General features: G+C 40.3%; 1 protein-coding gene across 1 annotated transcript in view; it reads left to right on the top strand.

Moving 5' to 3' along the window:
• The window catches only part of NYAP2 (neuronal tyrosine-phosphorylated phosphoinositide-3-kinase adaptor 2), a 266012-nt gene that overhangs the window by 27125 nt on the left and 212726 nt on the right, over window positions 1-26161 (top strand). The window lies entirely within an intron of this gene.

A 26161-nucleotide genomic window follows, 5' to 3' on the forward strand; every position in this document is an offset into this window, starting at 1 on the left:
AGGCACCTGGGTGGCTCAGTTGGTTAAAGCTTTGGGCTCTTGGTTTTGGCTGAGGTCATGATCTCATGGTTCATGGGTTTCAGCCCCACACAGGGCTCTGTGCTGATGGTGTGGAGCTTGCTTGGGATTCTCTTTCTCGGTCCCTCCCCTGATTGTGCACTCCTCTCTCTCTCTCTCTCTCTCTCTCTCTCTGTTTCTGTCTCTCTTTCTCTCTCTCTCTCAAAATAAATAAACAAACTTAAAAAAAAAGGAGACAGAAACATATCAGGTGCCTGGCAAGTTGATGTCAATGGAGTGGCCATGTTCTTCTTGCTATGGAGTCAATGAAGCCACCAGAACTCAGCTACAGGATCAGGGAGCATGGTGCGTTCGTCCTAACTCATGTCTACCAGACGGTGTATTTCAAACTAGTCAGTTTGACACATCAGAACTTTGACTCCAATTTTAGTGGGTTTTTTTATCTGTGAATATGTGTGTGTGTGTGTGTGTGTGTGTGTGTGTGTGTGCGTGCACTTCATCCACTGATGTTTTGATGGATTATACACAGAGCATTTCTCATCAGGAATTTATCCAACAAGTAAGGGCACTTTGGTTATTAAATTGAGGTCTCATGTTAGAGGCCATTAAGCAAATTATTTAGTGCCTTCTACTTTAGAAGGCAAGGGCACAAGAACAGTATTTTATAACTGGTTAATTTCATGCTGCAATTAAAATCTTGACACACAGTTGGGATGGCAAACTTAACGCGACGGGGAAAATCGAAGAGGGGTTCTATTGTCAAGTTTCTGCTTGAAAGGGACTTTTAAACAGAGTTCTTTCCAACACATTTAAGAATTCACCTTGATAGGGGAGTGGGGGGAGAGAGGGAAATGGGTGATGGGCAATGAGGAGGGCACTTGTTGGGATGAGCACTGGGTGTTGTATGTAAACGATGAATCACGAGAATCTGTCCCCCAAAACCAAGAGCACACTGTATACACTGTATGTTAGCCAACTTGACTATATATTATATTTAAAAAATAATTAAAGAAAAAAAAAAGAATTGCATCTTCTTCCCTGTTGTGGGATGGAAACTACCTGTTGTTTAGAGAATAATCCAAGCAGAACTAAATTTTTGGGTTTTAGAGATTTCTTTAGATTTTATACAAACAATAGGAATTGCATTATAATAGATTTTAGCAGACCCTTTAATGAAGAATGTTTCATAGGCAACTTTTTGGTAATAAAATTGGACTAATTCAATATACATGTTATACTAATGTCTAATTTTCATTTTGATGACTAAATCAGGAGAAAGTGGAATTATTTGTGTGTGCATGCATGTGTGTGTATGCACACATGTGTGTGTGTGTGAGAGAGAGAGAGAAGAATATTGAAGTGTAAACTCGAGTTTATATTCATTACAGTGGGAAATACAGAGACAAAGAAAAAGAGGTAGTTTGTCAAGAAAAAATTCTTGAGATCTGAAATCAAAAGAAAATTCTAATGTCCTCTGGAAAATTAGTTTCGTATTATACTTACCTCTTGGAGGCTTTTTTTTCTTTTTTCTACTTATTTAGTATTTTCATCTGAACCCACAGTACAATGTAGCAGTTAACAGTGTAATCCACAGTGTCAGACTTCCTTCCAGGACATCTGGAAGGGACGCCTTGTCCCTAACTTCTTCTGGCTGTGTGATCGTGGACAAATTACTGGAACTTTATGGGCTGGATAGAGGGGTGGTGATAAGAATAGTAGCTATAGCTTAGGATGTTACTAAAAAAAGCTCAGTGACATCAGCCATGTGGAGGGCTTAAAAGAGAAATCACAGGAAGCACTAAGTAAGTGTTAACTTTTATGCACTAAATTATACACAACACAAGGGCAGGGGCTTGGCCTGGCTCATTACTGCATTCTTAGAACCTACAACTGTAGTTGTTCAGTAGGTATATTTGAACGATTTATTGAATGATCAATTGATATTATGAAACCTCACTCATGAATTACTAGAAAGTTAATAGTATAATGTAATTTGAGAGGATGCTAATTTTTTAAAGTTTTTACTTATTTGTTTATTGAGAGAGAGAGAGAGAGAGAGAGAGAGAGAGAGGTGAGTGGGGAAGGGTCAGAGAGAGAGGGAGAGAGAGAATCCCAAGCAGGCTCTGCACTGACAGCAGGGAGCCTGACATGGGGCTTGAACTCACGAACCATGATATCATGACCTGAGCTGAAACCAAGACTCGGACGATTAACCAACTGAGCAACCCAGGTGCTCCAGGAAGGGATGCTAATTTAAACCTTACCCTGTGAAAATATCTCCTTTGATATAAGCAATACCATAAATCTCAAAATTATAAAATTATTCTTTTGGCTTCCATGTTGGGTCACTTTTTATAAGGCAAATGAAGAGACAACATATTAGTATGATCATATGACCAGTAGTTAACTTTGCCTTACTTTGAATGATTTATTATATCCATTCCCAATAAAAGGTTAGTGATCCCCCTTTCAAGGGGATACCCGAGTGGCAAAGAGATGTGAATTGAATAGGGCAATAGGCTGCTAATAAACCCCTATTTTACAGTTTTTCTCAGATTTAAATTAATATGTAATGTCATCCAGTAAGAAAGTGGGTTTCCCGAAGTCATATAGTGGATTGTTGCTGAATTTAAAAGAGAAGCAAGACTAGTTTCCTGTTATAACTGACCTAAATTATCTCATTTAGTTTAGATTCTTATTGTACATAGAAAACAGTTGGGCGATAAAACGTGGAATCTTGGGATTAAAAAGCTTAAAAACCTGCTAGAGATCTTTTTTTTTAATTATTTTTTAATGTTTATTTATTTGTGAGAGAGAGAGACAGCCAGGCAGAGTGTGAGCAGGGGAGGGGCAGAGAGAGAGGGAGACACAGAATCCGAAGCAGGCTTCAGGCTCTGAGCTGTCAGCACAGAGCCCGACGCGGGGCTTGAACTCACAGACCACGGGATCATGACCTAAGCCGAAGTCAGACGCTCAACTGACTGAGCCACCTAGTCGCCCAAAAACCTGCTAGAGATCTTTGAAGGGAAAAAAAATTGCGTCTCATCCCTAAGATTCTTTTCACCAAACTCCAAAAAAAGGAGAATGAGTGCTAAGGACAGACTAAATGTTTAGTGTTGCCCAGATATTCATCATTCAGTAATTAACATCTAGGAAACTGGCAACAAAGCGATTATTTCTTATACAATATTAAGTGAGATACCAATAATGGCACTCCATCAAACTGTGTAATGTTAGTCAAATGTATTTATCATGAAAGTTCTTAGTTTCCTCAACCATGAAATTCATAATCATAATGCCCACTTTGCCAGACTGTAGTAAGGATTAAAGGGAATATCAATATTCCTAGAGGGGCCACTACTCTACAATTGGAGAAGGATGAGTGTTTCCACCTCAAGTTCTGCCTCTGCTCACACTTGTGTATTTCACACCATTCATGACCCTATGTCTTGGGTGGGTCCCTATGTTGTTTCAAGACTAATCTCAAGTTTCATCTCTTTGAAACCTTCTCCGGTCTTCACATTGGTTGTGACATTGGTTGTTCACTCTTACTTGCTCTAAAGCACTCTCTCTAATTCTATTCTAACATTTAATGCATCCTCTACGATGATTTCCATGTGTAGAGCTAAAACTGAGCCAAACAATGGCCATACCCTGGCACAGAATGGCATTACAACAAATAAGAGTCTAACAACTTGCGGGGCACCTGAGTGGCTCAGTCAGTTGAGCATCCACCTCTTCATTTCAGCTCAGGTCATGATCTCAGGGTTCATGAGTTTGAGGCCCACATTGGGTTCTTTGCTGACAATTTGGGATTTTTCTTTCTCCCTCTCTTTCTGCCCTTCTTCCTGCTCTCACTCTTTCTCTTTCAAAACAGATTTAAAAAAATTTTTTTAAAAGTAGAGTCTAACCTTTAATCTGGACCTTTGCTGGAGTGTCTAAAAGAATAGCCAAGGGGTTATTTCGTTCAGGAAACCAATGACTCTCCTTCTCACCTATAAACTCCTAATTGGCACCATACTGTACAACTCAGGCTTTCCTCTCTCCACTCCCTTCTCTGACTTTAAACTCTTAATTGCTTAGATCAACTAACTCTCTGGCTTTGGGGCATCTTGTGGAGAAACAAGAGAGGTTAATTTTTCCTTCTTCAATCTTTGTGCAGCACCTGAATTCTGCACAAAAGGTCAGGTCCCTGGGCTGGGATGTAGCATCCTTCTTCCTTGGGAAGTGACAAAAAGCAAAGTTCATAACAATGTATAGTTTAAAATCATCACTTTTGTCCCAGTCATAGTTGCCCCTTCTTCTCTCTTCCCTGTTAGATTGAGTTTCTTCTCAGTAGAGGTATCAGGATAGAGCTCAGAAAAGCAATATATTGGAGTTCTGAATATAATTTGGCAACTGTGTTTCTTTTTGTTTTTAAGTGTATTTATTTATTTGGAGAGAGAGAGAGAGAGAGAGAGAGAGAGAGAGCATGAGGGGGGAGGAGGGGAAGAGAGAGAGTGAGAGAGAGAGAATCCCAAGCAGGCTCCATGCTGTCAGTGCAGAGCCCAATGCAGGACTTGAACTCATGAACCATGAGATCATGACCTGAGCCAAAAACAAGACTTGGACACTTAACCAACCGAGCCGCCCAGGCGCCCTGGCAGCTGTGTTTCTTAAGATCCTCCTCTCTCTACCTGTACTTTCCCTCAGGTACCCTTTAGTCTATGAGTCAGCGAACATTTTTAGATAGTGGTTATTTTAGGTTTTGTGGACCATAAACTCACTGTGGCAACTAGTCAACTTTGCTATTGTAGCATAAAAGTACCTTGACAGTACTTAAACCATGAGCATTATAGTGTTCCAATAAAACTTTATTTACAGAAATAGATAGAGTGCCAGATTTAGCTTGTGGGCCAGTTTTCCAAATCCTGCTATTCTGTCCATTGGTTTTGTTGACCTAATTGTCACCATCCAGGCCAATTCTTCTAAAGGGAATTTCACTGGTATTCTACACTTCCCAAACATGTGAGTTGAAAGCATCAAGAAACTAGAACTATACTCGAAGAAGAAGAGGAAGAAGAACTGTACTTTCTATGGAGTTCTCTAGCTGGATTATTGATCCAGATGCAAAACAAAATTTCAATAGAACTTTGAGAGAATTTTTGAAATTCTAGGATAGCTAGTTTTCAAGATGTGCTTAATGTAAGTAATAAAGGTGTGCATAATTATAAAGGCATGACGATAACAGCTGACATTGATTTAGTGCTTATCTCCGACCAGATGCTCTGTATTTTTAACATGCTGTGTCTGTTTAATCCAGATGATATTCCCATTAGTTAGAGCCTATCATTTGTTCCATTTTACAGATGGAGAGGCTGAGTCTTAGAGACTAGGAAGTTTGCCAAGATCACAAGATGAGTGGCATAATAGGGGTAGAGCTCAGGTATGTCTGACTTCAAAGAACAGTTCTGAAAAGTAAGAGAGACAGAGAGAGAATAGGGAGGGTCAAATAATGCATAGTTCTAGGAGTGGGATTTAGAGGTGAGACATGGTGCTCCCATCAGTTGCTTCTCCTTGAGCCAATCTGGCAAGTCCCCTGGGCAATTCCAAATTCATCATCCAAATGCTGTGCTTGCCTTTTACCTGGTGATACTGTGAAGAGTCAAGAGGACCTCTGAGCGCTCACGAGGGACCACAAAGTCTCCAAACCCACGATCCAGTTCTCGGGGCAGCTTTTACGCAAAATTCGCAATGATGTCTTCAGATTTTCACAAATTTCAGCACACCCGGAATTTCTTGCCTGCAAAATGTCTGTGACATTTCAAAGAACCACAAAAAGAATCATTTTCTTTCCAAATAGAACATAACCAAGCAGCTACAAATTCCTCTATAATAAAAGCTTCAACATAGCACAAGAGGAAACAATGAACTACGGTTAATATATTTTTCAATTGTATGCTGATAAGCCATTGACCATTTTGAGATAAACTCTCGAATAAATGGCATAACACATTTGCTTACAGACTCTAGTCTAAGTGCTGAATGTTTAACCAAAGCCTCTTAAAACGTCCTCGGTCAATGATTTTCTTATAGTATTAATTTGAATTCTGGTGTATCCTTGCTAGAGCAGCATATCAGAAAGAAAGAAAAAAAAAACTCACTTGCACACTATGTACTTACCATGGCAACCCCAGCATCACATGGTGCACATGCTAGTCTGGAGGCAAAGAGCTTCATGGGCTCTTAAACAGACACACACACCAGCCTCCTGGCCACGTGACTTCGCCTACAGTCAGCAGCCTTGGCCAAGAAAATGTGTCAGCATAAACTGATAAACTCTGGGTTATTCTGACTCCTGCAGTTCCCTGCCTTCTTTAGATCTGCTCACTCATTTTCTCTCCTTTTCTCCCTCACTCCCTCTTTCTCTTCCTTACTTTTGCTTATTTTCCATATAGAATGCAATAGTTAAAAGATTTATTTACCATCTTAGACCGGCTCAAAATAATTCTTTGTATTGAAATTTCTGTGACTGGAAAAATATTTTGCAGTGTGCATGATCTTATTCATTTTCCCGTCAGTGTCTCAGCATGTGAATGGTATGCAACCTTTCCAAAGACCAACAAAAACGTCGAAATGTCCACAGCAGAGATGAGAGAAATTCGCGCAAACTATTTAAATCTCTTCTTCAGTTGAATGAGGGGATATTATTTGCTTAGCCATTATTTTAATAGCATCAAAGTTATTTATTAAGTAAAACGTGACTCATTTGGTTAAAACCAAAACCAAAGATAAATAGAAGCTTAAGTCAAAAAAAAAAGTAAACAAAATAAAATCTTAGACCAGGTGATGCATATCACTTCTATCTCTTGGAAACAGTGATGAAAATACAATGGCTCAATCTTTTTCAAAAATTGTTCCAAATCCCAGGCTAGTGTTTTAATCCACTTGGGTTAAACACATCATAGTTACATGCTTTCCGTATGTTACTGCTATAGAAAAATCAAACCACCAACAAATAATATACTCTTGACATTCTTTCAGAGTTTCAGTTTACATATTGGTTTAATTAACAAAAGTCTATGTCTCAATTCCTTGCTGAGACTGCCTCTCTAGTTTAGCTTCAAGAACATAAAGGCAGCAGATTTTGCAAACAGACAACTCCCAAGATCCTACGTACGGTAATTAATGAATCTTGTGATTTGTGGTAAAGCTTTTGAACTTCAAGGGAGTCCATTTTCAATTTCCAATGCCAGTCAATCAGACTCCAGTGCTATTTCCTAAGTAATCACGTTTATGCACAAATGTTTTTAGTTAACAGCCATTGAATAATTGCCTGCCTTTAAGCTCTCTCTCTTCTAGCTCTCTCTCTCTCTCTCTCTCTCTCTCAAAAATGAGCTTGTTTGCTTGTGACCATTTTGGAAATGATCCAGAACAAAATATCATTAGCATGTTCCAGGAACTCATTTGCAAATGCATTTATGCATTAAGAAGCAGGGCCGTGTTGCCTCTACTGTGAAAACAGAAAGGGGCTGAGGAACTGAACATAGGAAGGGTTGACCAAAAGTTTCCATCAGTGAGAAAAATCTGATGTTCACTAAAAAAAAAAAAAAGAAAGAAAGAAAAAAAAGAAAAAAAGAATTTAGTGTAAGAAAATAGTAAACAAAGTTTCCAGCTAAAAATATACTGCAAATATGCATGTGAAGCCATATAATTCATAATAACAGTGTTTAGAGGTCTTGTCTGCAGAGGCTGATCATGTTGTAAACACATTTGTACTGTGTTAATGCGTACATATTCAGGTTTGGTTAATAGGAAAAAGGCAACATAAAATCATCTTGTTACCTATGTTAAGATATCTTTCTATATCTAGGGGCGCCTGGGTGGCGCAGTCGGTTAAGCGTCCCGCTTCAGCCAGGTCACGATCTCGCGGTCCGTGAGTTCGAGCCCCGAATCAGGCTCTGGGCTGATGGCTCGGAGCCTGGAGCCTGTTTCCGATTCTGTGTCTCCCTCTCTCTCTGCCCCTCCCCCGTTCATGCTCTGTCTCTCTCTGTCCCAAAAAAAAATAAATAAACATTGAAAAAAAATTTTAAAAAAAGATATCTTTCTATATCTATATATTTATAGCTATATCTGTATATATATCCATTTGTATCTCTTTTCTACCATCTTCTTAAGAGCTGTGCCAACTCTGATTCGGTCCTGCATCTTCCAAAATCCTACCTTACTAGTTCAATTTTTGTAACAAAGAACCAAACAACCTTGATTTAAGTAAGGTAAAAGACTCTTTCACTCCCATATTGTCTCTGTGACAGTCCAAGCATAAATAGTCCAGGGCTGACATGACATCTGCATCACTTTTTGCATCTAAACTCCTTCATGTTTTTGTGATGCTGCTCATCTATCTTCTTGCACATTCTTTCTTGTGATCTAAGACCCATATCTGCTCCATCTTGTCCTGTCATACCTGCATTAAAAAAAGTAATAACATTTATTTATTTTTGAGAGATAGAAAGAGACAGAGCATGAGCAGGGGAGGGGCAGAGAGAGACAGGGAGACACAGAATCCAAAACAGGCTCCGTGCTCTGAGCCGTCAGCACAGACCCCGATGCAGGGCTTGAACCCATAAACTGTGAGATCATGACCTGAGTTGAAGTCAGATGCTTAACCAACTGAGCCACCCAGGCGCCCCCTGTCATGCCTGCATTTTAGTCATCAGAAAGGCAGAAAGGTAGTCAGGCTCCTTTATTTTAAAGCATGACCCAAAATTGCACACTTTGTTTTCACTTATTACCCATGAACTAGTCACATGATGCCACTTAGCTACATGGGATGCTGGGAAATGTAGTTTTTAGCTGAACAAGAAAACACACATTGATTGAGCATATCAAAGTCTCAACCACAGCCATTTTCTAGGGTAGACATTTTATACAGAGTGCTTAGGACATGCACTTAAGGTCTAATGAATACTTGAAATTTTAAAAAGCTTACTGGTCCCAAATACCAAAAGGAAAAAACAACACTCCCCACCAAAAAAAAAAAACAAAAACAAAAACACAACACCCCACAAAATATAATTTAATGAAAATCTAATAACATATCTATGATCTGTAATTAGACAAAATTCATTAATTGTTTAATTCAGTATTCAGAAAAAGTCACTTCTTTTAAAAATAATATTCACATTTGATTTCCTTCCTTTAGAATATGCACGTTCGCTGATAAATTATAGTCCATCATAAATTAAACAGGAAATGTATGGTCAAATATTTTCAAAGAGCAAATTTCAAACTACTTAAAAAGTGTCACAGCGAAGCCCATATTAAATGTGGTTATGTGTATACATCTTAGTTTGTCCCCTAAAAGTTGAGGGAGAACGTCCCCAAACTAAGTGATTCAATGGTCTTCAAATAGCCTGTCAAAGAGTCCTGAATGCATGATTTTTAAAAACTGCTGCAGTCAAGCTGTACAAGTCATAAAATGTCAGCTGTTTCATTAAACTGTATTTTACAAAATCAGTATTTATGGGATGTAGAACTGACCGCAAATAGAATGGGTGAGAATAATATGTCCCTCCATAATTATCAAGCCCTGACCCAGTATATTTTAATAAAAGAACGACTCTGATCCCAAGTGCCCGTGAGTTCCTCCTGTTCCCACAAAAGAGAGGGTTTTGTGTGAATGCTGAAGAGAAGCCCTCTTTATGCTACCCTCAGAAGAGTTGGGGACAAGATTGTGTGATACAACGGAGGCTATGAAGATAACCGGGTTCCCAGTCAGGATGCCGTAAGGGGGGCGGGGGAGCAGGTTGAGGGACCTGAGGGCCAGCTGCCATTCTGCATCTTCCTGGGGGGCTTGAAAGCTGCTTAGGAATCTCTGTCATCCAACAGCTACAGGACCACTCGTCTTTCTGCACAAAAATTAGGGGACTGTATCTATTTCTTTCTTAGAATTCTAGCACAGTTTTGGAATATTTGTGGGCAAACAGGGGCTGTTCTTTGAGCTAGCCGATGTGATCTTTGGTGCAATTACAAGAAAACATCTGCAAAGAAAAATCATGCTTTAGCTTCCTGTGATAGGAGAAGCAAGTTCTTTATTCGGAAAACGTTCGTGCATTTGACCGATACTGATTGATTGTTCGCTTTGTGCCTGCATTACTAATAGGCGTTGGCAGGTACAACGTGAACGTGGAGGTGCTCTTTTAAACTAGTTGGTAGCTTCTGGTAATGAATTTTCTTTGTGAACTTTCTCCTCTGAAGACTGCACATCATGTCATTTCGTAACAGGGAGATAAATGGACGGTTCCATGGTTACAGATGGGTACCGGCTATGTGTGATAACTTCACATATTTGCTATGTGCTTTAAATGAAAACCCTGTTTTGCATGCGTGTGTATGTGTACCCACATATATGTGGAAAACTGATACTGGCATGACTAAGCAACTTGAGACCCTCCAGATACGACAAGACTTGACTATCCATGCCAGACGCTGATGCTGAATGATTCTTCTTTGGGCAGAACGCTATTGTTCTCGCGAGCCTTTGTACCACTGACTGAGTGCTCTCTGAGGCAAGCCTGAAAAGTGTCCTGGGATATGAAAAGGCATTTTACCTTGTGATATTGCTTTTGTTGCATCCTGACCCATGGCATGTGACTTTTTTACTAGCCTTTTAGATGTATGATATGTTTCTTTTTCTTTTTTTCTCTCTCTTTCTCTCCTTCTTTCTTTCTTATGTGCCCTCAGAGATGTTCAGTAATCAAGTAAACACTGAAAGTAAACTAAGCAGAGACACAACTAGATGAGGGTGTCATTTTACCTCGTTCCAAATATATGGCAGTGAAGGATTAGGTAAGAAAGAGAACGTGGCCTATGCAAAGACATAAAAAAAGAAAAGACGTCTGCTGAAACTCAACTGTACTTGTATTATAAACACAAATGAGGGTGAATTGAAATGGAGAGGCTTGAGTGCCAAATGATGCGTTATACATCAGTCCAAGGCACCAACACCAGCAGTCAAAATGGAAGTTAAGCGAGCTTAATTTTTTAATTTGACTTGACTGGTCAAATACTCAAATCTCAAATTTCCTCATGCCCATAGCTGCAGTCCGCCTGTTGATTCAGTCTTCTGCTGGCAGGATAAATTGCATATCATTCCCGATTATTAAAATGCTGAGAAATTTCTACACGTTGGTATTGCTTTTACTAATTAATTTCCCTGTCAAGTACTCACTTCAGGAAGTTAAAGGGATGAGTGTATATTATCACAGTTCCCCTTCATAGCTTTGTTTCTTAGTCATTCTTATGCACACGCATACAAACAAAAGTAGATACACACGTACTCATTTGGTTATTAAACTTAACATTATTACAGGGCCATATACCATAGTGAACTTGCACTCTGGGAGCAGACAGATCTGTATTTAATCTTTGCCTCTACCGCTCGCTCTCTTTGAGTATCAGGTTGGTCATTTGTAAAAGGGAGATACTAATTCTCTCTCGTGGGATAGGTGTAAGAGTTCAGTGAGGTGATACTAAGTACTGTATATCTGTACCAGATATTAAGTACTAATAAACGTAAGATGTCCTTATTCATTGATCACTTACTAGGTGCCAGTCACTGTGATTTGCAAATGTGCTGTGGACTTCTCCCTGGACTCTCTGTCTTTACCTCCTGCGCCCCACATTTAGTCCGCTTAACATGTGACAACCAAGTTGATTGGTCGGGTCGTTTCTTTCCGGACGTTTTCTATGCTTTCCTTTTGGCTCAAAAATTAAGACCGAGCAATCATTCGTCCCACATTCAAAATACATTAGTTTCCTCGGCTGCTCTGACAAAGCACCACGAACTGGGTGGCTTCAAAAACAGAAATGCATTGCCTCAGTTCTGGAGGCCAGAAGTCCAGAATCAAGGTGTTGCCTTGGATGGTTCCTTCTGAGGCTGTGAGGGGGCAATCTGTCCCAGCCTCTCCCCTGCTTCTGCTGCTTTACGGGCCATCTCTGGAGTTCTCTGGTGCATAGAAGCATCATTCCCATCTCCTCCTCCATTTTCACATGGTGTTCTCCCCGTGTGTGTGCCAGTTTTCCCCTTTGTGTAAGGACCCCAGTCATGCTGGATGAGGGGACCATCCCACTCCAGTATTGCCTCATCTTAAGTAATTATATCAGCTAAGACCTCATAACATGAATTTGTGGGAGGGAGAGGGACAAAATGATTTAACTTTCAACATAAAACATGCCCTAACCTGGCCCCAAACCCAGCTCTCTAACCTAAAACTTATCATTTCCTTCCATATAGAGGAAAGAAGGAAGGAAGGAAGGAAGAAGGAAGGAAGGAAGGAAGGAAGGGGGAAGGGCGAGGGAAGGAATAAGGAAGGAGAGAAGGAAGGGAGGACGAGAGAGAGAAAAAAGGTGGGGGAGAAAAAAGAAACACTTTCTGGCCTCTACACCAACCACGCTTCCCGGCATGTTTGCCTTCATAAACATGAAAGATGTCAGAGTGCCCTTTTCCCTTTTTTTTTTTGTTCTCAGGTCAAATTCTGCCAGCTTCATGTGCATTCATTGCCCTTTCTCCACTCCATTTTCTTCCCGCTTAACAGACTCTCCTTCTCTGAGCTTCTGCCCTATCAGACACCTCGCTCCCTCAGCTGGGGTCTGGTGCTGGGACTTAGGGAGCGGATACTCACAGGGGCAACAGATGGCTTGAGTAACCACAGAAGCTACCCTAATGAATGATCAAAATGGCTCTGCAGAGGAAAAGACGAGCTGAGCTATGAAATGGAAAATAGAATTCAGCAAGCTAGGTTGCACCCAAGGAATATAAATTAGAATAATCTTGTTATTTGGTGTCTTGCTTCCAAAGCCGAGCATCTGTGACTTCTGCAAAGGTGCTATGCTGGTCTAGGACATGAGCACTCCACGTGTCTTCCTCCAAAGCTCCTTGGATTGGCTTAATGGTGACCCAAAAGTTGCTTATGTTTACAGAGGTCAGTATATGGCAGGTGTAAAGGAAATTTCCTGCCCCTTCGTGTTCTCAGCATCTGAAGATGAGAGCTGGTATAAAACACCAGTATCACCGTATTTGGGAGTAGGTTTGTGTCAGCATAAGCTAAAAGGCAGACAACTTGTCCCTGTCTGCTCGTAAGAGCAATCAAAGCTGGCTCCAACACCCGGGGATGCTTGGTCTCTGCTCTCAGAGCACATTACTAGGAGATCACGACTGCTTTGGTTTTTTCTCCTTCGGCTGGCTAAATAGAATAAACGTAATGCTCTTTGGTAAATCTGGGGGGTCGCTCTCAGAAAAGAAGGGCACTTCTCCACCTTGCTAAATAAACTCAAATCAACTTGTCTGCAAGTCTAAATGAGGCCTTCTTCACCTGACACAGACACTGGGCTGTGTGCTTCATGCACATTATCAGATTTAATCAACCTTTCAGAGGAGTCTTAGCAAGGTCAAGTAAGGGGCCCAATGCCAAAGAGATAATAAGTTCGGAAATTACATCACATGTAGACCCGTCTTACACCGAAGCCTGCTTTTTAACCGTTGGGTTGCCTCTGCTGTGTCTCCGTAACTAATTAATGGATGAGGTTTTCAATTCAAATAGTCCGAGATGAAACAGTTGGTGATTCTTTCTCTTTCTTCCTCTTTCTGGATTAATATGGGTCATACATATGGTTGAAATAAGCAGCTGAGCACATGATTGTTTTCTTGCTATTTCTTGCTCGTTAGATCTCGAGTGTGTTCCTAATAGCAAGTCTCAAATCACTTCTGAGCGTCTGCATCCTGACCCCTTTGCTATGCCAAGTTCAGTGCTGAGGACCTATCGTGTCCGGACTCTATTGGCTGGTTCTGAACCTTCAGCTTTCCTGGGGATAAGTGAGTTTCATTGGGTATAGATGAGTTTCATTTGACAACTACCACATTAAATCATGCGTTGGATAAGCTTGAGTATATATGCAGTGCTATTGCAATGGTTTTAAGAGCCCGCAATGGTTTTAACAGAACAAAAGATTCTGGTTTTATCAGAGATAGACACATGGCTCCCATTCTTCACAGTGCACTGCCTCTGCTATGGAGCTACAAGTGACAGGTTCATCTACTAAGCTCTGCCCTGGGAATTCAAGACCCTATTTAGCAAGTACTGTAAAATCACTGACAAACGCCTGATGCTTTTATATAGGGCTTTGCGTTGATTTAATATCTAGAGATAAAAGTATCAAGATGTTTTGGTAGATAATAACTTCACATATCCTTCTCTCTTTCCAAATTAAGGAATTAAGAATTAAAGGTGGTGGATATCTTTCAAACAATATCATTATAAGTCCAAGGGTAAAACAGGAAGATAATCTGAATGATATGTTCATCCATTTGCTCATTCATTCAACACATATTTATGTAACACTGACCATTTGTTTTTCGGCACTAAGAATTATGATAGAGGATGCGCACGCTTTGGAAGTATGTAGGCTTTGCACCCAAACCAGCATTAAAGCATCAGGTAAGGCTTCCTAGGTGAAGGTAGAGGTGAGGTAAGACTTCTGTGATGAGTAGAAGTTAACCAGGATAAGATTAGGGAAAAGACTATTTTAGGGCAAAGGTAGAAACAAGCTAAGAGGCTCCTAAGCATAACGGGTTTAAGAAACGCAAAGTAGTTTCATGTGACTGAAAGGAAATGTACTGGGTGAGTGGGATATGCTGGAGAAGAAAGCAGGGGCAGATGATATGTGAGTGAGTCTGAGTGAGTCCATGTGTTTGAAGGATAGGGAGGAGAGAGTTAAAGGCTGAGATCAGGTTGGAGATCATGGATACATAATGTCAATGAATTTCCCACTGGTGATGGGTTTTCTAGCAGTGCCCAGAATCTTGGATTAGGCTAAGGACAGGGCAAATCTATACAAGCTGTGTTTTTGAACGTCAGATCTAAAGGATATACTTGGGGCAAGGAAGTTGAAGATATAGGAAAAGAGTATAATTAAAGAGATAGATCATGGAGGTGGCACCTGGGTAGCTCAATTGGTTGAGCTTCTGACTCTGGATTTCAGCTCAGGTCATGATCTCATGGTTTATGGGTTCGACCCCCATATCAGGCTCTGTGCTCATGGGCACAGAACCTGCTTGGGATTCTCTCTCTCCCTCTCTGTCTGCTTCTCCCCCACTCATGCATGTGCTCTCTCTCTCTCTCTCTCTCTCTCTCAAAAAATAAATAAACCTTTTTTTAAAGAGATAGATGTGGAATCTGAGCCAAATAGGGAAACGCATTAAAACAAGAATGGCCTTTATAATTAGAGAGAAAGTAGAAAGGCTCACATTTGGACTTTCTTTGAGGTTAAAGCACCAAGGAGTAGAACATGAGTTAGAGAAAGAGGAGAAGAGAGAGCTGAAATGATGGAAAGTGTGGCTACAGAATAGGGTGACTGGATTTATTATTTCAGTGGTGGAGAGTTCCAGGTCACTGCAAATTGCGGGCTGCAGCCATGGAGGTGGGTCACTGAAGTACAATAGAAATAAAAGTTACTGGAAATGAGAACACCAAGGAAATGAAAGATAAGAATGAGTCAGTTTCTGTCTGGCACCGAAGATACCCAGAATGATCGCAACGCGTGGAGTGGATGAAGGCACGATGACCCATGTTCCCTGTCAGTGAATGAGGACGAGTGAACAGAAGGAAAGCATAAGAAAACACCATGAAACTCAAGGAACCAGTGATTTTGTACATGAGGAAAACAGGCTAAATGCTTAGAAGTAGCAGAGGGAGGGCTATCGATTTTGCCTTCAGTTCCTGGGGTCCATCAGGTGGAATGAATGAAAAGATTTCATTTTGTATTAGAAATTAATGAGACATTGAGACAATGAGATTCTTAGCTGACAATTTCAGGCAATGCTACAAAAGGCAGTTTTGACCACATGATGTAGGGTTAATCAGGTGGACTCATGGTTATGAAAGTTTGGGTTCAAATCTCAGTGTAAAAACAAACAAAAAAACAAGAAATAAAATAAAACAAAACAAAACACCCAGCTTCCTCCAAGAAGAGTTCTGGTTCTTTTCAGCTAAGGAGCAATGGGAAATACTCAGGAAAGATGGCTTAATGCAAAGAGAATTTTATCAATGTGGAACATGGGTTACAGGGTCTAGGGTAGAATGACTCACAATTGGTAAGAATGATGAGCAGTTAGGAAAAGGACAAGGGGAGAGAGGAATAGGCCAGGGTACATGATATAAGACACAAGCATAATAAGAGACAAAAAGCTTGGAAAAGAGGTGGGGGGGAAGATTATTGTGGAGGGCAGTGTCACATTTGGGGGAGAGGCCAAGGATAACCGCTGTGAGGCATGCTGGATTGAATTCATCTGATCTCAATTTGCCAAAATATTGAGTTCTTCTAGCGGATGGAGGCAAGTTTGCCTAGAATTCTAAGAATCCTGCTCAGTTTGGGTGAATTGTGCTTCTGATAGATGAGAGACTCCTGTGTGAAATAATGGGAGATTCCCATTTTCCATTGTTTTCTACAGCCGTCTATGGGAATTTAGGTAACTGGAGTCCATCACTGAGGAACAGATCCACCCCTGGTGTACAAATAGATCAGGTTCTGAGCCTGAAAGGCTGGGAGTAAGACCTCTCACCACGGGTATGTGGATATATAGGGAATAGCCCCGAAAGGTTTGAACTGTAACTACAATACTGTAACTACTTGAGTGTCACTAAACTTCAAGCTGAAAATCTGGATTGGCTTATTTGAAAGAGCTGAATACAGAGGATTCTTTTATTATTATTAATTTTAATGTTTATTTTTGAGAGAGAGAGAGAGAGAGAGAGAGAGAGCACGAGCTAGGGAGGGACAAAGAGAGAGAGGGGGACACAGAATCCCAAGTAGGCTTCAGGCTCTGAGCTGTCAGCACAGAGCCCGACGTGGGGCTCGAACCCACAGATCACAGAGGATTCTTGCACATGACAGTGGGGAATTCACAAGACATCACCATGCTGTCTTGGGAGGACTTGCCTGGGCAACCGGCAGGTTTTCCTGGGATGAAACCTGTCTAAATTGCTGTGTGTTCATTAGGAATTTTCAGCTTTGAAATACCTACAGATGTAATCTGTATGAACGTATAGTTGCACCAGGTCTGTTCAGTGATGTTGAGATTAAAAATATAAGTAGCTGATGCTCACGGCTTGATATACTGTAAGATGCCTCTTCCAAATGTCCCCTTTGCTCACGACCTACTTCCTGTTTCTGTTCAAATTGGCATATGAATGGGTTGTTCCTGCCCAGTGAAGCAGTTACAAGAGGAACAGTAATTTATTTTAGTAGACTTAAGTCAGTGTCATTCTGGAAAAGGTGATGTTATGCCACACGGATGCTTAGCCTTATGCAGAGGGGCTGGGCTTGTATTTAAAAGGCAATCCTTGGGGCGCCCGGGTGGCTCAGTCAATTAGGCATCTGGCTTCAGCTTAGGTCATGATGTCGCGGTTTGTGAGTTCAAGCCCCGCGTCGGGCTCTGTGCTGACAGCTCAGAGCCTGGAGCCTGCTTCGGATTCTGTCTCCCTATCTCTCTGCTCCTCCCCTGTTCACACTCTGTCTCTCTCTCTCTCAAAAACAAATGAAAACATTAAAAAAAATTTTTAAAGGCAGTCCTTGCAGAAAGAAGTTACTTAATTCTTCCTTAAGACCAGAAGTGTACCTTCCAGCAGCTTCCACAGATGAATTATGTTACATCCTAATGATCACATCGATGAATAATTGCCTTTTCTCAGACATGGTAATTTAAAAGCACCTATAGTTTTTATAATACATATTAATTTTTAAAAATATATAAAAATAATTTGAATATTCCATTTACTGATAAAATACTAAATTCTAACAAAAATATCTCAACTAGTGAAAGACATAAAGAGCATATGCATGATGTCTGTGTAAGGGTTATGTGACATAATGGATTAGGAGCACAAGGTAGGGGTCTAGGATCAGAAAATAAAGCTAAGGCTAAACCAAAGAGTAGGGAATGAACAGAGAGCAAGGGGATTAGCAGAGCTGTTCAGAAATCCCAGCAGAATATGTCCAAGGTCGTCTGGGACCTAGAGATTGGAGAAATGGAGCCCTAGATATGCTGGGTCAAAGCAAGATGATTGATTGAGGTAATCAGGTAAGAATCCAAAAGACACAAATATTGAGAACATCAGAATAAATTTTAGAAAAATAGTCAGGAGCCAGGAAGTAACAGGAATCAAAGGGTAGGATTGAAACAACAGGACACGAATGTCAATAAGTTACGTTAGACCGGGGCTGAGATCTTGATGAGAAAGAGGAGTAGTTTCACACACCTACGGGAATTCTATGAATCAAGGAACAAATTACAGTAAAACCTTGGATTGCGAGTAACTTGTTCTGTGAGTAATCCGTAGGACGAGCAAATATCTCTGATGAATTTTAACTTGATAGATGAGTGATATCTTCTTGCATTACAAGTAGTACGCGGCACCAAATGTCACACGATCACCACGGAGCCGATGGATCTTGAAATTTGCTTTGACATACAAGTGCTTTGGATTAGAGACAGGTTCCTGGAATGAATTATGTTTGCAAACCAAGGGTTTATTGTATAAAGCCTGGCTAAGGTCAAAAGTTAGCTTGCGGGAACTCAGAACCCCAGAAGGAAAAGAGCGAGCTTACCCAGCAAAGGCAAATGAGCATCCTGGCAGGAGAACCTAGGCCGGTGACTGCGTTACAGGTGCTCAGAGTGATACTGTAGTTCATACTGACCCAAGGGCTGTATACACCGAGGGTGCACAAGAAATAAATCATTTTTACTCCACCGTGCTAGTATTCTTCAAACTTAACTGAGAGAACCCATGTTGGCCCCAACCCACATTGTTGCTTCCTTGAAAGTCCTTGGTGTCAGAAAATTCTGAGCTCAAATCGCACATCTGCTACTAAACCTGAGCCAATCATGGGTTTTTTTGGGACTTAGTGTCTTCACTTAGGAAATAGAGGTAACTACCAAACTGACAGAGTTGTAGTAGGCTTCCATGAGATAACCAAATGAAAATATCTACCGAGCATACTTAAATATTAGCTCCTTCCCTTCCTGTCTTTTCTAACGCGTTCTCAAGCAGAATTTTAAGGCCCCAGACCCGCGGCTCTGGGAGTAGACATAAGTGCCAAGTCAAGGCTACTCTGATGTTCATGCAAACTGATTTCTTTACACATCAGTGCTTTTGTTTGAGCAGAGCCAATCTCTGAATATGGTATAAAATGATAGTTCTGATGCATATATGGCTCCATGGCAAAAAAAAAAAAAAAAAAAAAAAAAAAAAAAAAAAAAAAAAAGGAGGGGGGAGGGATATGGCATATTCCTGTTAAAAATACAGCCACACTTACAAGAAACTACCTGTAAAATAATGACAAGGCCCATTAATCACTAGACCAACTATTTTTTTTTTCTGGGAATTTTATATAAATACTACTCGAGAGTTTTGAGTTTTCTTTTGAGAAACAGCTGTAGAGTAATGGTCGCATACGGGTTAGGTCCCTTTCCCTTTGGGCTGGTGAAGTCCCTTTATGAGATGTGAGCTCAGACTGAAGAGCAATAGTCACGGGCCATCTCTCCAACTGAATTAACAAACATTTACAGAGATCACATTATTGGCCTCGTGTGATCTGTCAGTTCCCAGGAAGTTTTACACATTCCTTTGTACGGTCTTGTGTCAAGCCAAGATGGCAGCTGCTAGCTGGATTCAGATGATCTCAGTGGGTAGTTCCATATTGAATGGGTGAAATACCGAATGGCAATCATCTGCTCAGTTGTAATTTTTTCAAATAACCTTGGAATTAGTTTGAAAGGTTGAAACTATATATGTTCAAATGGCCACCAACCACTCAGAAAAAATTACCGTGCAAGCCATTGATTCCCAGAGAGATTTGTTTCCTGCCTTCATTATGGCATCAACACTGCCTATAGAAATTCAACATGTGGAGTCTAATTCTATACCAACTTAACCAGAATCAGTATGAATTAAATTATGCGCACTGGCAACTACGTCTTCCTTGAGTTCACTATTTCTTTCTCTTCGCGCACATGCCATCTGTGGTATTTTAAAGTGATGTGAACATATATGAATATAAAATTGTAATACAGACAGAAGTGCTTCTAAAAGTGAAATCTTCCCAAATAGATTTGTATAGAAACCTATACATACCTGAGTTATTTGATTTATTGATTTTATACACACACACACACACACACACACACACCTGGGACATGGTAGCACAAGATGTAGGAATCAAATTTAAGGGAATATTATGTTTTCAATTAATTTACTTAGAGTAAACTTTTTCAGGGATATGATTAGTTATCTTGTAATAAAGGATCTGTAGAATTTACATGATGGTGAGGGAGGGAAAGTGGATGTCTGAGTTGGCTCCGGTCATTGGCCAGTTGTTGGAAAAATATTACCTTCACATCATTTTGTTGCCAACTTATCCTACAATCACAGGGAGTTTTAGAAACACTAATGTTTTTCCAAACTAGTTTGGAAATGCTAATAATACACATAAAAACATGTTCAAAGATGACACTACTTACTTATGTCATTCATCTGCTTCTCCCGTAAAGTTGAGGAAGGAAATGATGAAAATCTGGGATATTTTCTTCTTCTCTCCCTTTACCAGCATAAAACATGTTGAATAAAAAAAAGTTGGTCCAGGGGCGCCTGGGTGGCTCAGTCGGTTGAGCGTCCGACTTCAGCCAGGTCACGATCTCACGGTTTGTGAGTTCGAGCCCCGCGTCAGGCTCTGGGCTGATGGCTCAGAGCCTGGAGCCTGTTTCCGATTCTGTGTCTCCCTCTCTCTCTGCCCCTCCCCCGTTCATGCTCTGTCTCTCTCTGTCCCAAAAAAATAAACGTTGAAAAAAAAAAATTAAAAAAAAAAAGTTGGTCCACATTTTTTGTTATTGACCTAGCCAAGAGCTATGTCACTTGGTACTTTAATGATGTTCATCTAACCTAATTTATAAAAACTTTCGTATTTTGCAAAACAAATATTATAGACGTATATCGCTGACATTTTCTGTGGCAAAACATTACAAATGTTTGGGTTACTCATAACATCGTCAGATGTTTCAGCTAGAAAATGTTGACTTATTTTCTGTGCACAATTTTGCCAAAGTCCTACCTTCCCCAGATTGCTAAAACACATCAAAATTTTGTTCTTTTAATATTTTAAAGAATAACAAGAACTGTATCAATTGAACATAAAAATCACTCCGATTCACTGACAGTTCCAGTGTTTAATTAGAGCTTGGATTTCTGTGAAACCAGGAAGCAGATCTTAGAATGATAGAATAACAAAGTTTTCAGAGGACCATCTGGAAAAAAAAATAGCGCTTCTCTCTCACTTGACCACTTTTTCACACTGGGTGTACGATTTATATATTTTAATCTACTGAGTGATATGTGTATTGGGTTTGCATTAACTGAATTCTCATGTGAATGGCCAAAATGTGATTTATGTGACCTGTGATACCTTTTAAGATGGTATTAAAAATATTTGTATATATACATGTATATGTATACATACATTCATACGTACAGGACTCAAAATCTAAGCAGCCCAATTTGGTATTGCACTAAAATAAAAATGAATTAGAGGCTCCTGGGTGGCTCAGTTGGTTATACATCAGGAAACTTGGGTCATGATCTCACAATCCGGACCCTGCTTGGGATTCTCTCTCTCCCTCTCTCTCTCTGCCCTTCGCCTGCTCTCTCTCTCTCTCTCTCTCTCTCAAAATATATAAATAAACATTTTAAAATAAATAAGTAAATAAAATAAAATAAAAAAGTATTGTGTTATATAAAATATTGGAAAGAAGATATTAAGGCTAAAGTGTCTTCATTAAAGAAATATATGAAATATAAATGCAAGTAAAATAATTTTTCTTAGTATGTTTTGAAAAATTTGTTATTTACTTATTAGTACTGACATTCAATCTTATCTTAGGCTAAAAAACTTTCTTTGTCTAAATTTCCTCATCTATAAAGCTAGTACCAAACTTCTGGAGTTTTTGTGATAATTACATAATTAAGTGACTTAGAAAGTAAATGGGCCTTAGGAAGCATTAATGAAGATTAGTTGCCATTGTTGTTCATTCGTTCATTCATTCATTCATCTACCCATTCATTCCATCGAATATACTCTGCTGAATCTGCGATACAGAAACAAATAATTCTCTTGAGTAACTTATTACACTGGGTAGATGGAGATGTGAAAAAATAATTACATTACGAACTAAGTTAAGAGAGACAAAATATGAACTTACAACACAGAGAGGAAGGAAATAGTAACTAAAGAGGGGATAGAAATGAGAAGACCCAATACTGCGGTGCCTACAAATGTGAACAAGTTTTAGTGCTTAGCAATTCATTGTAAGATCCAATTATGTCACATTGATTTAGTAAAAACAGCATATACTTCAAGGCGATGGAAATGTTCCTGTTAAGTGGTAAAGCCGTTCATACACAGCAGCAGGGTGATTAACAGGTCCACCAGGATTACCACTGCAGCCGTTACATTTGGCTGCTAAGGAGACAATGAGTCCAAATGGATTGAGACAGTTTATCACTTATACAGACAGCAAAGTCAAGATCGGTGCGGTGTTTGCTCTCCATGTTTCTGGTCCCACAGTACGACTCTGAACCAGAGACACCATTTGCAAGACGTTGTGAGCAGTGTGTTTTCCACTGAGAAGCCAACACGAAACTATAGCCAAGCAGTTTTGCAGACTTCCATGCAACTCCACATCTCCAGCCTGAGGTGGGGTTCAAGGCAGGTCCTCACCACACAGACATGGCAGGGAGTTGTGCTAGGACTCCAGTTAAGACTGTGGTCCAGCCTTGCCCCGTGCGGCCTAGAGAGGGCGACACGGAAGGCTGTCAGGGTACTTCTTGCTGAAACTGTTCCCTTTCACCCAGCTTTGGACCCCATTGTTCTGTCATTTCCAAAAGAGAGCACTTAACCTCCCTCAGGTTTGCTTAAAAACATGTTTGTTTTCTACCTTAATTTGTATTTGTATTTGTAAAGCTGTTTATATATTAAACCTGTGGATCTTAAAGTATCCTAACATATTTGATACTAATATCCAAAAAAGACCAACTCTATTACATAAACCTTGAGACTTTGATATTAAAACAATTTATAGGAGTGGTTTAGGCTCAGGTCATGATCTCACTGTTCTTGAGATTCAACCCCACTCTAGGCTCTGGGCTGAGAGTGCAGAGCTGGCTTGGGATTCTCTCTCTCCTTCTGTCTCTCTGCCCCTTCTATCCTTGTGTGCACATGAATCCAATAAATAAATAATCAGTGTTTAGAAAAAACAATATACGTTATCTATGAATAAAGTCATTTGCGTCATAACCCCCAAACCTGCTGAAGGATGCTAACACTGAAGAGCCACTACAAATAAGAAAATATAAATAAGAATAATGTGAATGGGGCAACTGGGTGGCTTAGTCCGTTAAGGGTCCGATTTCAGCTCGGGTCATGATCTCGTGGTTTGTGGATTTGAGCCCTGCATTAGGCTCTGTGCTGACAGCTCGGAGCCTGGAGCCTGCTTCGGATACTGCGTCTCCTTCTCTCTCTGCCCCTCCCCTGCTCATGCTCTGTTTCTCTCTGTCTCTCAAAAATAAATAAACATTAAAAAAGAAGAAGAATGTTGAGTACCTTCCATACTGGAAGGTTAGGACCTCAAATCTACTATCAATTCTTTAAACTAATATAGAATGGATGAAAGAATCAGACAAATGACTAGATTAAAAATGAGGTTGAAAGATCAAATACAAGAAATCTATGATACTCAGAGCACTAACCTAGAAGGAACTCGGAAATGGCTGGGGAATGGTAAAATCGATGTCTTCTACATTCGACTGCCTCATTTATGCCTAATTCAATATCAGCAGATTGAACTTGTAGCCCCTGACCAAGAGATTATAAAAGAAGATTCTGGATACAGTGAGCGCAGTTCCAAACAGCTGTTCAAACAAATGTAATTTCTGTGAATGTTCTTGATGTTCTTGGGTGTGATCTTTAGTTTAAAAAGAACTCGGGAGGGGATTCCATGTGAAGTGGAATTTACCAAGACTGAACTTGTGATAGAAAAGCAAATGAACCCGAAGCTGTCCCAGTTTGTTGCCACCTGAGATTGGCCTTTTCAGCTTTACTGGCAAAATACAAGTGCACGGTGGCAGTCGGTTACTAAGAGATTCAGCACCGTGGAAGCAGAGGAAAGAAGGCATTCTGGTAGAAAAGCAAAAAAAAAAAAAAAAAGGAAGAGAGAGAGAGAGAGAGACAGCAGGCCAAGTGGAGGAGTTGGAATCTTTCCAGGCAATTAACACACCGCCCCCTGCTTTTGAGGACACAAGCTGTAATCCAGGGACAGTCATCAATAATCGTTAAAGATCAGGAGAAAGTGACATGGCTCTGCTGGTGGTGCGTCACACTTAACAGAGAGCGGAGGAATTGTAGGAAACAGAGGGAGATGTATTTAAATTGAAATATTTAGGGGCTGGGGGGAGGAGGAGCAGGATCTTAGGTTATTCAAGGGGATACCTCTCTTTTCATAAAATACTTGAATCAATGTGCCTATTCTTTACTTATCAGTAGAAAAAGGAAGTGTAAGCCCCCTGGGTGGCTCAGTTGGTTGAGCATCTGACTTCCCTTCAGGTTATGATCTCGCAGTTCGTGGGTTCTAGCCCTAGACCCACATCGGGTTTTGTGCTGATAGGGCAGAACCTGCTTCAGATTCTCTGTCTCCCTCTCTCTCTGCCTCTCTCTCTCTCTCTCTCTCCTTCTCTCTCAAAAATAAACATTAAAAAAAAATAAAAAGGAACTGAAAGAATGAACCTGTAAATAAGCCTCTTTTACTAAAGTTATGGGTCGTGAATGCTTCTGAATTATTTATTTCTAGAACTCAGTTAATATGTGTGTTTACAGTTCTTGCGGATGCACCCAGTTCTACATCCCCACGTATGCTGGTTCTCCTCTCCTCCAGGAGGGCTCTAACTTTAAGTTACACCTTCCAAGCTTCGGAATGATCATTGCTATTCAGAGGCACTGAATGGTGGCAAGCCCTCGTCTTTGTCATGCTCCAGAATCAAAATTAGCCAGCAGGGATTCAATGAACAATGTCTAAGTTTTTAGGCTGTTAATTTTCAAGTTGGTTTGCACACTGTGGGCTTTGTTTCTATGTGTTGCCGTTGTGGTTGGTATACATTCAGATCCGCACCAACTCTGGAGCATGAAAAGGACACGTGTGTGTTTATAGTAGATCATTTCTGCACAAACTGCAATACTGAATTCCTAGGGGACAGTGGAAATGTCTGTTATACCACCTCATTGTCTCTTGGAGTATCCAACATAACACACTGAACACATTTTTTAGTGATGAAGGGGGATAAGAGCCAGTCAAACAAATACATATTTATTGAGCACTGACTATGTGACGAATACTCTGCTGGCCATAAAATAATCAAATGGAAGAGTAGAATGAGTTAGGGTGCACATGTAAAAGTTTACATTGTAATGGTAGATGTTCACGCACTGGCAGTCTTTTATCCTTGAATCTGATTTTCTTTGACCATCTTGGGGAAGTGATAAGCACTGACCTCACCAGGCAGTTGTGAGAATCAGGTGAAACAACACGTAGTAAAGTCCATTTCCATTTTGAAATGCACAATACATAGCCCCAAGGCCAAACTCCTCTTTTTTCTAGCCACCATAATTAGTTCTGATAATCTGACACCTAACAAATGTGTTAGATTATTCAAGGGGATACCTCTCTTTTCATAAAATACTCGGATTAATGTGCCTATTCTTTACTTATCGGTATAAAAAGGAAGTGTAAGGATTTTGTAGGATTCACCCTGAAGAATCAGTGAAAACACAATACACGGTTTTGGCCTTTACCTTCAAGACGTGTATTTTATTTGGGGGCAAAATGATGTGGACATTAGAAGTAACGCAAAATTCAATATGTGAAAGAGATAACGACCCGCTGTACCTTGATGTAGGTTTATAGGTGCTAAGTAGGGAGCAATCCTGTAGGCTAGAGGGGGCAAGCAAAGGCTTCATGTTGGAAACCGGACTTGGTAGAAAACGTTCAGCTAGAAAGAATAGGTTT

The sequence above is a fragment of the Prionailurus bengalensis genome, chromosome C1, assembly GCF_016509475.1.
Source record: "Prionailurus bengalensis isolate Pbe53 chromosome C1, Fcat_Pben_1.1_paternal_pri, whole genome shotgun sequence".
Classification (NCBI taxonomy): Eukaryota; Metazoa; Chordata; class Mammalia; order Carnivora; family Felidae; genus Prionailurus; species Prionailurus bengalensis.